This window comes from Canis aureus, chromosome 13 (assembly GCF_053574225.1).
Source record: "Canis aureus isolate CA01 chromosome 13, VMU_Caureus_v.1.0, whole genome shotgun sequence".
Taxonomy (NCBI): Eukaryota; Metazoa; Chordata; class Mammalia; order Carnivora; family Canidae; genus Canis; species Canis aureus.
This window is the reverse complement of record NC_135623.1, coordinates 34,325,675-34,343,242: the sequence shown is the minus strand read 5'-3', so window position 1 is coordinate 34,343,242 and position 17,568 is coordinate 34,325,675. Positions and strand designations below refer to the sequence as shown.

The 17,568-nt window shown below is 34.9% G+C and overlaps 1 protein-coding gene and 1 long non-coding RNA gene across 6 annotated transcripts in view; one reads left to right on the top strand and one right to left on the bottom strand.

Annotated features, from left to right (window-relative positions):
• MGAT4C (MGAT4 family member C) overlaps positions 1-17,568 on the top strand; it is a 719,810-nt gene that overhangs the window by 469,044 nt on the left and 233,198 nt on the right. The window lies entirely within an intron of this gene.
• The window catches only part of LOC144282268 (uncharacterized), a 40,807-nt gene that overhangs the window by 19,342 nt on the left and 3,897 nt on the right, over positions 1-17,568 (bottom strand). The window contains exons 2-3 of the long non-coding RNA XR_013350647.1: positions 15,693-15,890; positions 2,184-2,293 (exon numbers count right to left, since the gene is read on the bottom strand). This is a non-coding gene — a long non-coding RNA (uncharacterized LOC144282268). The remainder of the gene's footprint in view (positions 1-2,183; positions 2,294-15,692; positions 15,891-17,568) is intronic.

The following is a 17,568-nucleotide window of genomic DNA, read 5'->3' as shown; positions in this document are numbered from 1 at the left end:
GCAAGTAACACTTATTACTTATTCTGAATCATACACATGGTATCATATTAAATTAAATCAAGATGAGTGAACTATTGACGGTAGATTAGCTTTGTTTTCCTTGAACAACCTTACCAACTAACTCCTTGAAACAACTTCAATTTCTCAAGATCCAAGGGGCCATATAAAAATGTCTGTGAACCACCTTGCCATGTTATCCTTTGCTTCAGCCCGTCTTTGCTATCCGATGACCCAAGGCTTTTCTGCTGAGGGTTTTGTAATTCTGTAACTGCTCACTTTTCTCATATTCTTTTTTTTTTTTTTCGCAGAAAGGTGTTAACTCTTAGGCAGAATTAATTTTCAAGTCCACTCATACATTCTGCCCTGGCAAGTTGGGAAGCAGACAACTAACCCCAGTGCTATTTTTTACCTTAATGTAATAGGATGACTCCTGCAGGTCTGGGTATATAATATAGACAGAGGATGGTAGTTGACAATTTGCCAAAAGCAAATATAGATTTTGTTTCTTGTTCAGCCCCTGAAAACTCACTTTTGGAATATTCCATTCATAAATCTGCTAAGGAATTCTTCCTTATGGTTGGCTAGCCACTTTACATCATTTTTTGGTGCAAGGGTTTATTTTATACATTGATGTGATTTGGGGACTGCCCACGTTGTTCTATGTTACGTTGAACTCATAATTCATATTTAATACTACCTTCTAGTATAACACCAGCTTTATCAATAGCAGCCTTATATATTACTGCCATTTAGGTGAAAACTGCTTTTATGATGAGAACATCTTTGATGCCAAAAACTGTTGAAATTTTAGAGGTGTGTGAACTTTTTGTTAAATTAAAACTATTTGTGGTTATCATATCTTGGAATTGTTGGGACTTCACAGCTAGGCCCTCTTCTCATTGTGTATTCACTTTTAGCTATAATATGTAATTTATATGCTGATGAATCTCCAAATTTGGACTCCAATTCTAATCTCCTTTCTTAGAGCTTCATACTTGTGTATTCCATTTTTTACTCAAAATTTCTATTTATCTCACATCCACACATAAAATTCAACATGCTTCCTCTCTGTATATTTATCTTTCATTGTTTTTTATCATAATGAATGGTATCTCTCAGTCATCTTGCCATGAAACTGAAAATACCGATGCCTTCTTTTTCTAAATATATTTAACTAACAAATATTTATATCGCTATGTTCTAGTCCTTGTTCTAAGAACTTTACTCTTTAACTTACTTAATGCATATAAAGTATTAATGAAATGGATACTGTTATTCTCATATTATAAATGAAAAGGCTGAGACATTGAAAATTTAAGTAATTAGCCCAAGGTCACTCAGTTAGTGAATAATGAAATTAGGATTCTAACTCAAACAGTCTAGCTCAAGAATCTGTGCCTTAACCAGCATTCTATGCTATATCCAGGAAACTAATCTCACCAAGTTTATTTTTCAAATATTTCTACATCCTAATTGCCAACATGCTATCTATTCCATTAATATCTATAATTGTTTGGACAATGACAAAAGAACCTCCTAACTCACCCTATTTTCCCTTTGTAGAGAAATAGTGACTAATTAACAATTTGCATTTAAGAAAAGCTTTGCTGTTGTGTATTCAGGAGAGAGTCATCATAAGGCTAATGTGATTCCATGCATGCAGTGGATGTATAGGTTTATTTCTGATATCATCATTGCATTAATTTCTTACTTGGGGATTGTTTAGCTTCAAAGAGATAAAGTCTTAAAGGTATCATAGACACAAAAAGAAAAAATCTTGTATGATTCCCCTTATATGATAAGAACATAGAATATTCAGATCCACAGAGACAGAAAATAGCCCCTGGTTGTCAGGGGTTGTGCAGAGAAAGATAGGTTATTATTGTTTAGTAAGTAGAGTTTTAGTTTAGAAAGATAAATTCTGAAGAGGGATGGTGGTTATGGTTTTATAATAATGTGAGTATAATCAATGCCACTAAATGATCAAACTAAAAATAGTTAAAATAGTAAATTTTATGTCATGTGTATTTTTACAGTAATTAAAACAATACAATTTGTATGGAAATACAAGAAGAGTTGAATAACCCTTTCAGGAAGATTAAAAACTAGAGCAGCCTCCAAAACATTAAGAGCCAAACGTCATTGACCTTCCATGCAGTCCTTCACTCATTACTACAGCTTACCATTTCCTGGTTCAAATATTCAAATATCCACCTCGGAGGCAATGAGTCTTCAAGAAGGGAGAAGAGTCATTGAGCATGAAGGAGGTAGAGCCTTTTGCAAGGAAGTTCCTCTAAGAGAGAAATGAGGGGATAAGCAAAAACAATACTAATAATACTGATGCTAATTCTAATAATAATACAGATCTCTAATACAACTGGCAACCAGGATAAAAATCGAGCTGGAAAATTTGTAATTGAATCAACACTGAGAAACTGCCTTTGTTCTACATTTTACATTAGTAGTTAAGTGGGATTTTTAAAAAGATTTTATTTATTCATGAGAGACACAGAAAGAGGCAGAGATATAGGCAGAGGGAGAAGGAAGCTCTCTGCAGGGAGTCTGTTTCAGGACTTGATCCCAGGACCCCAGCCGGATCATGCCCTGAGCCAAAGGCAGATGCTAAACCACAGAGCCACCCAGGTGTCCCTGAAGTCATCTTTCTAAGCATCTTCTCAAAAGACCCCTTGATATTTCAGAACCAACCTCATCAGAATATTCTGGGAATGTTGCTGACTTTCAACATAGTCTAATCCCACCAAAAATTATCTGTCCAACTATGACTATCACATATATTTTGATGAGAAAAAGTACTCCAAAGATAGTCAGAAATTTCATTGCCTATTTTCAAAAGATATGTTTGTGTAAAAATCCCATTCTAAGACCTGAATAACCTCTCTTCTAAGACTAAGAAAAGTCCCCCGTTTTCTTTCTTTTTTTCAATATGTCCATCTCTGCATCCACTCAATTGTTTTCCAGCCAAGGATGAATATTAGCTTGTGATATCCAAATATCATTTGGTTCTTTTATAATTTATTTACTCCCCTTCCATTGAATTATTACAGCATAATGCATATGTTTGAGAAGACAGCTCAGAAATAAAATATTAATAAATATAAAATTTTATTTAAAAATCAGATTGACATTTATTTGGCTCTCTCAAAAAAATGTAGCTAGACCCATATTTCTGGTTTTCGGTTTTACTTGTCAATTTATGGGTTACTTCACAACATCAAGTCACTTATGGAAAAACAAATCCATCTGTACTGCAAAGGTAAAATCCAGGATTTTCAAATTGTCTTATAATAACTTTTAAAATATTGTATAAAAATATTTTTAAGCCATTTTACAAGCAACATAATTATTTGGGAATAAAGTTGAGAACTATCCCATTTGGAAATACAATGAGTCAAAATTTCAAAAGTATAAATGATAAGTAAAACATTGGGATACCTGGGTGGCTCAGTTGGTTAATTGTCTGCTTTCAGCTCAGGTCATGATCCTGGGGTCCTGGGATCAAGCCCCATGGCTGGCTCCCCACTCAGCAGGGAGCCTGCTTTTCTCTCTGCCCCTCCCCTAACTCATTCTCTCTCTCTTTCTCTCAAATAAATAATAATAATAATCTTCAGCTCAGGTCATGATCCTGGGGTCCTGGGATCAAGCCCCATGGCTGGCTCCCCACTCAGCAGGGAGCCTGCTTTTCTCTCTGCCCCTCCCCTAACTCATTCTCTCTCTCTTTCTCTCAAATAAATAATAATAATAATCTTTAAAAAATTATAAGTAAAACATTTTAGCAAGTGTTATAGGTATATTAAAATACCTTATCTTTCCTCTAATTCTTACATCAGGTAAAAATTACTTTCTAAAAGTGTTATAAAATGCAAATATGTGGAAAATTAGAAAACAGCCTACCATGCCATAAACTTTAAGCTCATGTACCTGTTTTCTGTAGTGTAGTAAAGTATCTAGACATTCATTTAGTCTACAAAACACTGAATGCTTAACTTAGGAAGAGAAAACAGACAGGTAGGTCTGCTTTCAAAGACATTATATTCTAGTGAAGATACAAACATTTTAAAAGTCATGGAAATAAATCTATTTATTGCAGTGATAAACAAAACAAAAGAAAGGTACTTAGACCATGAGAGCCTATAATAAAGATTTGACTTAATTAGGGAGGTCAGGGAAGATTTCCCTGAAAAAAGGAATGGCTGATCTGGGATGAGTAGAGATACTTAGATGAAGAGGGTGATGGAATGGGTAAAAGAATATTTAGACAGAATAGAAAGCATGTGCACAAGGCCTATGGCCAAAAGATACAGCATGATTATGAGTAAATAACAGAAGGTTCAGTGGCTTTAAGGGTGATAACTAGGATTAATATGAAAAAATGAGTAAAGGACAATCCAGTCAGAAGAAACAGCCTGGATATACATGCAGGTCTGTAGCAAAAGGTGTTTCGGCGAGAAATGGGACTAAAATCTGTCACTCGAGATAGAGAAGAGAAAGAACGAAAGTGAGGTTAAGAAGGCTAGTGGGAGATGAGGCTAGAATAATTGGGGCCAGATCAGACAGGATATTGTAAATCATACTAGAAAGAATCCTCCTTTTATTTTAAGAACGAGACTCCCTGAAGGATTTTAAGCAAGACCTGGAGGTGTTGGGGTGAGACGTTAAGGGTTTGATACATTTGCATTACAGGTCCCATTCGCTGGGATTCTCAACTCCTCTCCAGGGCAGATCTGATGCTACCATAAAACACACTTCTGGAATGGCTCTCAATTAATCATGAACTCTATTACATGTAATCAATCCAAGATGATTCAGAAGGTACTTGAGTGTCTTGATATGGTTCTTGGTCTTGGTTGTGTGTATTGAAAATCAATACAGTATTATAGACACAGGTTGCAGAATATTGGTCTGAATCAGTCACAACGTTATTATATATCTTAAAAGTTGCTTCTCAGGAAATCGCTTCTAATAGCTCGCTAGTTTGCTTTTTTTCCCCTATTAACAGAAACACAAAACAAGCATTTGATGTTTCAGCCTTCTGGATAAACTTAGGTTTATCTTAACTGACGAATAAAAAGAGGTCTGCAATATTTTATTTAATGTTTCCATTTCTCCCTTGCCTGAGAATTCCTCGAGACCAAAGTAAGAGCCACATTCATGTTTGTATCATAGCAATTAATGCAACGTCAGGCCATCAGTATTTGTTGATTGCATGAATGGAAATGAAATGGACACAATTCATTTCACCTATGTTCCACTACCGTATTTCATTAATTCTTAAAATGTCACATCAAGTCAATAAATATTTAACGAGTGTACTCTGCACAAGAAAGTGTGAGGCAAGTGTATAAAAGGGCCTCATAACTGTTTTCAGATCTTACTTCTAAAGGTAGAGCTTTATTGAAAACTATCATAGTTTTACCACATGCCCCATTGACCCTTATGCTTCTGTCAAATACTTAGTAGTTATAAATGCTGTTTGATGAACAACTTGACTCTTAAACAAACAAGCATACACACACACACACACACACACACACACACACGCTCTATAATATTTTTGCTTCAAATATTATTATATAAAAATATAATGTGGAGTAAAAAGTCATCTCTTTTAGGAGCATTTAGCAAGCTCTAAGTAATGATCTAAATAATTTGCGTACCTTTTTCCTCCTTTTAGTGAGTTTAAGAACCATTTGAGATGAATTACAAATATGACTTTATCTTAGAGTAAGTTAGGAAATACTGTTCAAACGAGGTAAATAATGTGCTGCTTTTCAAGATGACATAATTCTTAAGTATAAAATCAGTAAGTGAACTCGAGAATCTCTGATTTACACTCTGTGTACTAATTTGATTCTATTATTGGATGGGAACCAGGGAAAGTAAGTGTGGATTGAACCGAAGTCTACTTTATCATTTCCTATGGAAACACTCTACTATAAAAATCATTTGTTAGAGATTGCTGTCAGAAAATTGGCATTTAGTGCGTTATTGAGTGTGAACTTTGATAAAGTTTGTTCTTTTTCTTTTTTTAAGGATAGTAGGTATCCCGCTGTCAGGGTATGTCCATGCCTGGTTGTTTTGTTTTTGTTGTTTCTTAGGGAGAGAGGGTGACGCAGAGGGAGCGACGCAGAGGGAGAGGGAGTGAGAGAATCTTAAGCAGGCTCCACACCCAGCACAGCGGAAATCAAGAGTCAGATGCTTAACCCACTGAGCCACCCAGATGCCCTGTCCATGCCTGATTTGAATTCCAATTAATGAAGGCCCCAATTAACCACATGGTGATTGTGTAGGGATAGGTTGAGATACCAGCTAGAATTGAGACAGCATGTTAAGTGACTAGCACATTTTAATTTCAGTGAGAGGTTTAGCACATGGGACAATGAGAATGAGAAGGTGAGCCAATGAAAGATAAGATGGGAGCCAGCTGTGGAGAGTGGGCATATTCTCACAAATATATTGTTTCTGTGCTTTCTGTATATTTTCAATTCTCTTACCACCCTCTTCCCCAAACACAGATTTATGATTTTAAAATATGATTTTAAAAAATACATTTTAATTTTATATTCAGCTTATCCTTCCATTATTTTAATAAAGTCTTTTTTTTTCAGTGCATATTTTAGGTTTACAACGAAATTAGGAAGATACAGATTTTCCATATGCCCGCTGTCCTCACACATCACATAGCCCCCATTTCCACCCCAACAGGACTCAGTAAAAAATTTTTTGTTGTTGTTTTATTTTTATTTTTTATTTTTATTTATTTATTTTTGCCAAGGGTGAACCTGCATTGACACATCATAATCATCTGAAATCCGTAGTTTACCTTATAGTTCACTCTTGGTGTTATACATTCTATGGATTTGGACAACTATATAATGACATGTATCCATCATTATTTCACTGTCCTGAAAACCCTCTGTACTCTATTTATCTCCACCTGCCCCCACCCAATACCACATATCACAACCAGAAAAAGACTATACATTTTCCTCTAAGCACTGCTTTCATTTCATCCCACAAATTTTGATAAATTGTGTTTTCATTTTTAGTTGGCTCTAAATTCTATTTTATTTTTCTTGAGATGTTTTCTTTGAGCCATGCGTTACGTAGCAGTGTATTTTTTAATGTCCACATATTTGAGAATTTTGCAGCTATCGTTCTGCTACTGATTTCTAGTTTAATTCCCACTGCGGCCTGAGAGCAGACACTGTATGATTTGTATTATTTTAAGTTTATGGCCCTAAATGTGGTCTATCTTTGTGAATTTTTTCACGTGAGTTTGAGATGTTTATGCTGCTGTTCTTGGACGAAGTAGTCGGCAGACACCAGTTATATCCAGTTGATTACATTAGTTTTGAGTTCAACTATGTCCTTACTGACTTGCTGCACTTAGGACCTATTTCTGAGAGAGGAGTGTTGATATTTCCAACTATAATAGTGGATTCGTCTATTTCTTCTTGTTGTTCTTTCAGTTTCTGCCTTATACATTTTTTAGCCTCTGATATTAGGCACATGCCACTAAGGATTGTTACATCTTCTTGAATTCTTCCAACACTTTGTAATGCCCTTACTTATTTCTGATAAGTTTTCTTGCTCTGAAGTTCCCTGTGTCTAAAATTAATATAGCTACTCCTACTTCCTTTTGATTCATGTTAGCATGTTAGGTCTCTATCTCTTTACTTTTCATCTGGATGTGTCTTTATTTTTAAAGTGTGGTTCCTAACTACATATAGTTGAGTCAAGTTTTTTAATACACTATTACAATCTCTGCCTTTTAATTGGTACATTTAGGTCATTGACAATCAAAGTGATTATTGATATAATTGGATTAATATTGACCATATCTTTGCTGATTTGCATGTGTTGCTTTTGCTCTTTGTCTCCTATTTTTTTCCTGCCTTTTGTGGTTCATTGAGCATTTTTTATTTGCTTTCCTCTATCTTTTTAGCAATATTAGTCATACTCTTTTTTACTATTTTTAGTCATTGCCCTTGAGTTTACAATATACATTTACAATTAATTCAAGTCCACTTCCAAACAACATTATATCACTTCATAGATTGTGTAAGTGCTTTATAACAAAATAGTCCTAAAACCACCCTCTTATTTCTTGTGTCATCATCATTCATTTAACTTACATATAAGTGTACATATTCTATCTCTTTTATGTATATATATATATACATTATCAGATACATTATTGCTTTTATTATTTTGAATAAGTCATTACCTCTTAGAGCAATTAAGAATAAGACAAAATTTTTTATTTTACCTTTATTCCTTTCTCTTTTTCTCTTTCTTTCTTTCTTTCTTTCTTTCTTTCTTTCTTTCTTTCTTTCTTTCTTTCTTTTTCTTTTTTTTAGAGAGAGAGCACATGTGAGCAGAGCAGGGAGGAGAGGGAGAGAGAGAACCTCAAGCAGATTCTGTGCTCAGCATGCAGCCCAAAGTGGGACTTAATCTCAAGACCCTAAGATCATGATCTGAGCCGAAATCAAAAGTTGGACACCCAAGTGACTGAGCCACTCAGGTGCCCCTACTTATTCCTTCTCTGATGCTTTAGTTCTTTATGTACATCTGAGTTTCTGAACTCTATTATTTTGCTTCCCTCTAAAGAATTTATTTTAACATTTGTGGCAAGGCAGGTTTATTAGTAACAGATTCCCTCAATTTTTGTTTGTCTGTGAATGTCTTATTTTGCACTCTCACTTTTGAAGGTAGAGTCTAGGTTGGTGGGGTTTTTTTCCTCTGTTTTAACTATTTCACTCTACTCTTATTTGCATGGTTTCTGAGGAGAAGTCAGATGTAATTCTTACCTTTATTCCACTATAGGTTAAGTTTCCTCATCCTCAGCTTCTTATAGGAATTTTTCTTTACCTTAGACTTTCTACAGTGTAAAATGATGCCTATGTGTTATTTGTTTTTGCTTTGCACTTGCCTTGCTTGGTGTTCTCTGAGCTTCCTGGATCTGTGGTGTGATATGTGACATTTATTGAGGGAGATTCTCTGTTATCATTGTTTCAGATAGTTCTTCTGTTTCTCTCCTTCTGGAATTCCTATTTTTTATATATTACATTATGCATATGCTCATGTAATTGTCCCACAGCCCTTAGGTAAATTTTGTTCTTTCATTTGTTCTTTCTTTCTTTTGGTTGTTTTTCTGTTTATTTTTTATTTTGGGAGATTTCTATGGCAATAACCTCAAGTTCAGAGATTCTTTCCTCAGCCATATCCAGTCAACTTAAAAGCCCAGCAAAGATATTCTCCATTTCTATTATTGGGTGTTTAATTTATTTTTGGTTCTTTCTTAGAATGTCCGACTCTCTGCTTACATTGTCATGTAAGTAGTAGGAGTTCTAGTAGAACAACTAGTAGTCTTCATGTATTAACCACAGTTGTTTTAAATTCTTGATCTGATAATTCCAACATCCCAGCTGTATCTGACTCTGATTTTCATGCTTGCTCTATCTCTTCAAACTGTGTTTTTTGCCTTTGTATGACTTATAATTTTTTCTTGAGAGCCAGATGTGATATACTAGGTAAAAGAATCTCCTGTGAATAATCCTTTAATAATGTGGTTGTAAGGTGTGGGGGCAAGGGGACCATTCTATAGTCTAATAATGGATTAGGTCTCAGACTTTTAGTGAGCTTGTGCCTCTTGACTGTGAACTTCACATGTGTTTCTCACTTTGGGGAGTTGGTTATTTCCCTTCCCTCAGATCATTAGGCTGTGATAAAACCATCACAGGTTAGGCTCTGGCTCTAACTATTTTCTCCAGAGGACAGACCTTGTTTAGAGGAACAGAATGCTTTGATGTGTTTCAAAATGGTTTCTTTTTTCTTCTCTCTTCCAGAAGCACAACGGATTTTTTTCCCCCTGATATTCACTGCAAGAACCTGATAGCATTACAGGAAGTAAAAATCACAAAATGTGCCCTCCTCCCCCATCCCTAGTGGCTGGGTTCTCCTGTCATTCTTATCACTCATACTTGTTCATGCTGAGCCTCTAGCAATTCCTCAATTATGGTTCAGGTTTTCCTACCATGACTGGTTCCTAAGGATGCTTCAGTTTGTGGATTTCTGCTGTGTAAGTTGTGATTCATTGTATCTGCTTATTGTTCTCTTCAATTTTGGAGGCAGCAGTTTTCCCTGAGATCTTACATCTCTGATCGATGTAAGAAGAGTTGCTGATTTTTTAGTTTGTTCAGCCTTTCACTTGTTAGGATGGAGTGGCTACTTATAGATTCTTATAGGCTGAACTAGAAACTAGAAGTCTGATTATTAAAAAAAAAAAAAAAACTTGGGGGTGCCTGGGTGGCTCAGTCTGTTGAGCATCCAACTCTTGATTTTGGCGGAGGTCATGATCTCAGGGTTGTGAGATCTAGAGGCCGGGCATCAGGCTCCACTCTCAGCATAGAGCCTGCTTGGGATTCTCTCCCCCTCTTCTTTGGCCAGCCTCACCCCCCACCCCCGCCAACTCCTGCTCACACTCTCTCTCTAAAAAAAGATATAAATAACAAATAGATAAGTAGATAAAAAAAGTCCATGTAGTATTTTTGCCTTTAGTGTCTCCTACCATTATGATATGGTTATATCACATTTTAAAACTTAAATAACTATTTATTAGTATAGGAATAGTAGCATAGCAATAAATGCTCTTCCTTTAAATAACTTTTAGTTTTTCTCAAATAAGTGCCTCATTTTTTATTGACTTCCTCAGTTTTCTACTACCTCTTTCTAATTTGGGCTTAAATGCTCTCAGAAAAATACACCTTTCTTCAATATGTTCAAACACATCAAATAATGTTTTAGCTTAATTTCTTTGTGGTTACTGGTTATTAAATGATCCTTCCTGGGAAATACTTTGTTTGAATTTGCACATGGTTACTGTACAGGTGTGCTTCCTACCTATCTTCCAAAAGATTCCCTTTCATCATCATCACCTGGAAAATTTCCATGGCCTCTCCCAAGTGTTCTGTCCTATTTTCCAAACACATTTTCCCTTTTTTTTTTTTTTTTTATGCCTTACCCATTGCTCTGATGGAGCAGCTTCCTAAAAAGGGTGTGAAAGGTGACATTTTTATGAGTTTGTATGTCTGAAGATGTGGTAACTTATTGCTTCCAACTTAATTGGTAATGTTGATGGGTAAAAATTTGTTTTGAAGATAACTTTGTAAGTATCCCCTGTTCCATTATTTCCTTTCTCAGTTTTGCTATTGAAAAGTCTGGTGCTACTCTGATTCCTGATTTTTTTTTTTTTTTAATGTGACTAATTTCAGACTTGTAGGACCTTTATCTCTGGTGATTTTATATTTTATGGTAATATGTTTTAATATGGGCCTTTTTCATTACTTTAGTTAGGGCACTCCTGGGTCTTTTCAACATAGAAATATGTGTTTCTCCAGGACTTTCACCCCATAAATTACATAAGGCAGAAAAATGACTACCTTTAATTTGTGAAGAATCAATGTTGAGAGGCCTTGGGCCCCAAGGGACTTGTTGCCAATACCATGATTTTATTTTTAAGGTCCTTAGGCATAGCTTGTCTGAAGTGAAATATGAGGAACATTTTTTACAAACATTATGAACAAGACTTAACAAAGAATGAGATGAGGTTTTAATTAGAGTAATTTAGCAATCATTGAAAGACTCAGCTCTGTATCAGGGACAACAATATGGGTGGGGGGTGATTGGGTTATTTGAGCATGAAATAATCCTAGTAAACCAAGTTCAGCCTGGCCACAAAAAGGATGGACTGAATTCCAAGCCAATTTCTGCCCTCTGCCTTATGGGCTGCAACCCTGACCTACAGGAAAAAGCCATTGATTGGCTCTTTCTGAGATCTAGAATTTGGGGAACACTTAGGAGCCTGGCAGCAGTCAAGCTGTATGTTGTTCTAACGAGGCCAACAGTACAAAAACAAAACAACAACAAAAAACAAAACAAAACAAAAAACAAAACAACAACAAAAAAAAAACAGTGCAACATACTTATAATCATGTCTATTTCCAGCTTCTTTTTTACTGATTCTGAATTCAGGATAGTTAAAGAGGTGGGAATATCTCCTTTCTAACATACAGGCTGTTTTGATCCTCTATTACTCACAGAAAAATACATACATGCCAGGAGCAGGTACCTTCTGGCAAAAAAAAAAAACAAAACAAAAATAATTTCTTATTATCGCCTGCATTTTCACCCTATTCACTTAGTGATTCTGGTTTACTCTGGAAAGAACTAGTATATTTTTCATGTTTACAATTTCGAAGATGGACTCACAAAGATGAAAATATGACAGTTATGTCTTAGAAGTGTAAACCACACCCACTGGTCATTCATCTTGACAAAGCATAAGGTTCCTATAGACTTTGTAGTGATCGTTTACCTTTGGGGAGTTCATGGATTAAGTTGAATAATGAGCTTCTGCACAATGATCTACCAAGATCCAGTCGAAGGTCATGAATTCATGTTGTGTTTCTACAGTGTCCTGAAACAATGGTTGTAATTTAACTACTTTTTTAAAAATGCCTGGAAGGACACTTAGGCATTTTCTATTGTAGTAACTGCGGTTGTAGGAGTACACTTACCGAATCAGTTCAAATAAGGTAGATTTCTTCAAAGCAGCTAATAGCAAAAGTGTAAAAATGAATAAACAGGAGATTATTTAACAAAACTTGACCAAGTAACAAATTTAAAGAAAGTTATTCTAGTCCTACACTGCCAAAGAGGAAAAAGCCCTGAAAAACAATGCTGAATTAAAGTCAGATTTGAATGAATAGGGGAAAAACAACTGCTGCTGACAGATCATCATGAAATAAAGATAAGACAATTGATTTTAAAGTGCACACATTGTAGTGACTTCAAATGTATGGAGAAAGAAACTGATTATATCTGTTATAGGTAGAGTACTAAATTAGACATTTAAAACATTTCTTATAATTCTTTAAAGCATCCATAAATAGTTTCCCACTAATTGTCAAACAATCATTTAAAACTTTTTGTTACATTTATTTAATTATATATGCAGAGATAAATATATGTACTTCATTATTGAGACACTAGCAAAGGATAGCGTTCTCTCCTGTATCTTCAGAAATGCATTATAATCCAGCTTTATTACAGATGATGCTTAATGATTAATTCTAAAGCTATGAGTTCTGCTGTTTGAACAAGTACAATTAAGATAACGAATATCTCGGGCACAAGACTTGGTTTATAAAGATAATTCTATGGAATCATAGAGGCCTATAGAAAAATTAGTCAATTATTTCTGTCATAGGGTTGATTTTCACAGGTTCTATTTCCAAACAAATATAGGTACTGGGACCTTTCTATTCCAAACCACCACTACCCATTTATACCATCCTCTTGAGTCATTGGGCTTGTACGCATCCTGGATCTTTGAAAAGGAGAGTATCAATACAATACAGCACATTCAGTGTTGTCATGTGTCAAGAGAGGGCATCACTTGTGCAGGAGAATCTTGCGTCACAAATAGACGAATCTGACTGTTGTCTTGGCAGAGCAGGGCCCTCCGGCACTAGCAGTCACTGTCGCTGGGCAGTCTCTGAATGTTGAACGGGCTCCTCTTTACATCATTCCCCTACTTGTAGTTATTTCGTCTTCCCCCAGCCTCCATTCATCCTGCTCCATCACGCTTTTCTCCTCAGACTGCCCAGGCAGGTGACGTTTATCTCTTCACCTTGAGGATGAAGAGCAATGTGGATTTTCCTTTATTCATTCTTGGAAGTATTGTTCGACATACAAACTGTGCCCTACTTTCTTCACAGACTTAACTTCAGATTTTTAGAACACTTTTTACTTATTTCAATGAAATCTGATGTTTCACATGAAAACCTTTGGCTTGCATACTCATTTTGGCAATGATTTTTAAGCTTGGTTGTGAAAAGAATCATTTAAAGAGGAGCATATACCAGTGCCAACCACCCCCCATACTCAAAGGTTCTCATGCAAGTAGTTAGATTGAAGCTTGTCTTAACATGTTTGGGCTTCTTTAATAATAATACCACAAAGCAGGTAGTTTGTAAACAATAGAAATTACTTTCTGACAGTTCTAAGGACTAGAAAATCCAAAATCAAAATTCCTGGTGAGAGCAAACTTCCTGGTTCATACATGACCATCTTTTTACTGTAACTTTAGATGGCAGATGGGTCTAGGTACCTCTCTGGGGGTCTCTCTTATTATAAGGGCACTACTCCCTATCATAGGGCTCCACCCTTATGACCTAACCACTTCCCAAAGGCCTCATGTTCTAATACCATCATGTGGGTTACTAGGTTTCAACATATAAATTAGTGATGAGGGAGAACAAATATTCCAGCCATAGGATGCCCCTATATTATGACATTTTCCAGTTGAGATTTAAATGAGCAGCTATGATTGAAAAATACTGGCTTCTAGAAGTACAAATCTATGAGCCCTTTAGAAAGTCTTAACATTGACCAGTCTTGGAGACCCATTGCAAAAAATCAAAATCAAAAACAAAAACAAAACAAATTAGATAATGTAAAATGTTTAGCATAGTACTTGGTGCAAAGTAAACATTCAAGTTAGTGATGATGATATTTTTCTTTCTTTTACTATTATTATAATCCTAATCCTCCTGTGGTAATGTAGATTTCTATTTGATTTGAAGTACTCTACTGCAAAGTTGTAACAAGGCAAAAAGCCACACAATGATTAGTAATCTATTTCTCACTATCTTCATATGTAAACATCCCAATGTGTAAAGCAATGTTTTGAGCACAGTGAGTTTTACATGAATAAGCCCTTTATCTTGTCAAATGTAAGGTAGTTGTGTTCAAATGTTAGTCATCAAAATCTAAATTTAATTCTCAGTTTCTCTGAGATTAATGTTGTTCCATATTTGTCAAGATGGAGTTAGTAGGCCTTGGCAACATGAAGGAAAAGGCAAGGAAATGGAAGTGAAAGAAAAAACTCATGAGTTGAAGTTGTGGAATTTACAGCAGGAACAAAGCAAAATATACTTATAAGAAAGAATTATAATCCAGCTTTATTGCAGATGATGCTTAATGATTAATTCTAAAGCTATGAGTTCTGCTGTTTGAACAAGTACGATTGGTTCAAAGTGAGAAAAAAATCCTTTTGCCCACTGATCTTGTTTTGCCCACTGACAGAATTAATTGACTAATTTTTCTATAGGCCTCTATGATTCCATAGAATTATCTTTATAAACCTTATGGTAGGGCAGCCCCGGTGGCTCAGTGGTTTAGCGCCGCCTTCGGCCCGGGTGTGATCCTGGAGACCTGGGATGGAGTCCCATGTCAGGTTCCCTGCGTGGAGCCTGCTTCTCCCTCTGCCTGTGTCCCTGCCTCTCTCTGTGTCTCTGTGTCTGTCATGAATAAATAAATAAATAAAATCTTTAAAAAAATAAAAAAGTAAACATTATGGTATCCTTAATTAAGGAGTAATACAAAAACATCGAAAATACAGTTGTTCAGAGAATGCAGTGAGAAACAAATCCTTTTGCCCACTGATGTTTAGATCTCTTACACACTGAAACTATGATGTGCAAAGGGAACCTAGTAAAATAAATTAGAGTATATATTAAATCCAGATACTTCCATGATAAGTTAATGTTTTCACTTTGCATCCAAAAACAGTGTGCCGAATCATTAAAACAGCGTGAGCTTCTTACCTTCAGGTCTGAGAATTCCTATTTCTTTAACATATAAGAGAGGAGAGGAGATCTTTCTTCACTGTTATTTAGTCATTTCCTTCTTCTCTAGGGTAAAATTTACTGACACATAAACATAGTCAAACATCTTGAGGATATTTATTCTCAGAAAAGAAAGGTGATATGGCCTTATAATTCTTAGCATTTTCAAAATTTTATCTGCACAGGAAACAGAAATAAAGATAATACACTGAAGCTGCCACACAATAGATTGAAGGTAAACATAAATAAAAAACAGTGACAGTGGACAAGATGAAGTATAAAAAAGGAATACAAGCAAGGTCAATAAATAAATATTCTTATCACATTTGGTTATACGTAGAATTTAGTAGATGGAAAATATAATTCTTGGGTATTTCTTCCTGTACCAGCAAGTTATCACTGACTCACCATCTTGGTTATTATGAACAGTCTATACTTCTTTAAAAGAAATACAAAAGTCTTTACAAAACAGAATAAAACCATTTCTTATAAATAGATTAACATCTGAAACAAGTGTGAGATGAAGCATTTGGGCAATGTGTCAGCAAAAAAGTAATGTTTTGAAGTCATACATTCTGAGATGATTTAAATAATTCCTATTTTAAGAGTTTTTAACAATTTCACTTGATCACTTATTCTTCTTAGACTGAAAAGTTGCCTAAGATGATCATTCACACATGTAGTTTCCTTATATACCTTACATATTATATTTCTTTAAATAATAATAATAATGATAATAAGGATAAGTGTCTTAAGAGTTGTTAGTGATATAAACAGAGCTGCCATCTTGTGGATAACAGGACAATCAGCCACGTGTTGATGCTGCAAGACATGTAAAATACTATATTCTAATATTCCTAAGTGTTCAGAGTGAGTAATAATTTTTTCAAGAGTTTAAAACCTGTTTAAATTCCTAAGTCCTGCCTATGAAATTATCACCTGAAGGACATATTCATTTCTTCTGAAGTTAGTATTAACCTAAACCTTATTAATATGTAGGTTGGGAAACATTGGAGGATGGTTTCTCCAGTTTAATTAGCCTCGAGTGCTGATTTGTTTTGATAATATAAATAATTAGCTTAACCACAAAATTGATGTAACAGAAATAATTGTCAGGCAATTAAATACTGCAATGATTTCAGCTCCTGGGAAATATATAGTATGTAAGTATAGTAATAAAACTGAGATGTACTTGGCTTGAACTACAAAACATCTTCTAGTTGATTTGTCAAAAGTATTTTTATGGGTTCCATTTTCCTCATATCAGAAAACATCCACTAATAAAAATTTACTCAGAATAAAGCCTAGATTAATTCCTGTAGTGATTTCCCCCTATATTAAGCTTTTACATGGCTTTAAAGTTAAAATATTTTTCTGTGCCCTGGAATTCATTTAAGCTGGCCATTTTGGTTGGAAGAGTGTAACAAATAAAAAGAGAATGTAGGTAAATTCATGATAAAATGTTTTTGTTATTTTCCCTTTTCATGGAGTTGATTTTTTTTAAATCCTGAAAAAATGTATTTTATTTCTCTACGTGTGTATAATAAATAGTATATTCAAAAATTGACACCATCTTTTTGGTTTTTCTTGTAGTCTCTTTATGTTTCTTGCAGTCCCTTTATGTTTACACTTAGAATGTTTTCTTTCTTTTTTTTTTTTTTTTTACAACATGTAATCAGATTAGATGTCTTACTAATACTGTTTGTGATAGTACTAGGGATTTTATGTATTACTATCAGTGCTCATATTACATGTTCACTATCTTACTTTTGGCTTTAAACCAGATGCATATGCAGACTGATGTTCAAGTATCAAGACTTCACAAAAGGACACACTGCAAATAAATCACTGAAAG